This window comes from Anguilla anguilla, chromosome 4, assembly GCF_013347855.1.
Source record: "Anguilla anguilla isolate fAngAng1 chromosome 4, fAngAng1.pri, whole genome shotgun sequence".
NCBI lineage: Eukaryota > Metazoa > Chordata > Actinopteri > Anguilliformes > Anguillidae > Anguilla > Anguilla anguilla.
Window position 1 is genome coordinate 51,169,852 of NC_049204.1, and position 1,313 is coordinate 51,171,164.

Sequence of the window (1,313 nt, forward strand, 5' to 3'; positions counted from 1 at the left end):
ACCACTTTTATTCTCAGCACTTCTATAACATTTGATTTATTCAGTGCCATAAAATATAACAATGCTCTCATGTTTTTCACATACTGAAATTCTCATGCACCGTTAACAGCCGATACCAGTGATAGTCTGCTCTACAGCATGCATAAATTAAACCTTAATCTGTTTTTGTGACTTTATTTAGATTTTAGAAGTTCGAAGAAAAATGGAAATACTGCATATTGTTGCTGAATGGACCAATTGCTGGAATGAATAAGACAAACATATTTATACTATTTCATGCTGCTTTTTTAATGCAGGTGCTTTGGATTAGTGTCCTATCATATTACCTATGATGCAAAATAACTTGCCCCTGGTAAGTGTGGCATGTTTTTCTTTATTTTGAAAAAATGAAAAGGAAAACTAGTTTTTCATAAAAATCATTCTTTTTTGTGTCTTTCTTGAAAATCAGACAGTAGGATCTATAATACCTGTAGATTACTCAGGGTAACTTAGCCATGAAACCTGAGAGTGTGAGAGCCTGAACTGTTAGCTGAGGCCAACAATACTCTCATGGGACACATTCCAGAGGCCATAGCGGCCCAGCTCTGAATATTTTTAGACATTTTCCTCTAAAGTATAAATTTTCTTAAATAACCGTACATTGTTTCTGACACTTAATGAATATTATGAATTCAACCAGCAAATCATTACATTTTAATAGCCCTTTTGTCTTTTATTTTTAAACCTGAGGTTTTTGCAAAATAAGTTTTGTTACATTTGGATCCTTCTCCAGTTAATTTATGTTTTTGGTTGTTAGATAAAGCATGCTGCCTGATAAGCTCATATTTTACACATGGGTATGTTATAACAGTCAGCAGTCTTCACTGTGTTTAACACTGGACATTTCTCAGATGCATAAAAGGAATCATAGAGCCATACCATGATCTATATTTTCTTCATACAAATCTGTGAATACTGACATTAATTCAATTAACTAATGAGCATATGCCTCTTGAATTTCTGTATCCAGCTTTTAAATCCTGAAGATTCCTGATACATTGATACTGTGGGAAAAAAACCTGTAAATGTGAATTGTGACACACACCCACTGACATACACTATGTGAGCAAAATTATCTGGACACCCCTTGGTCTGGGGCTGTTTATCAAGGTTTGGGCTAGGCCCCTTAGTTCCATTGAAGGCAAATCTTAGTGCTACAGCATACAATTACATTCTAGATGATTCTGAGCTACCCCAACAGTTTTGGGATGACCGTTTCCTGTTTCAGCATGATAATGCGTCCGGGCACATAGCAAGGACCATATAGAAACTAT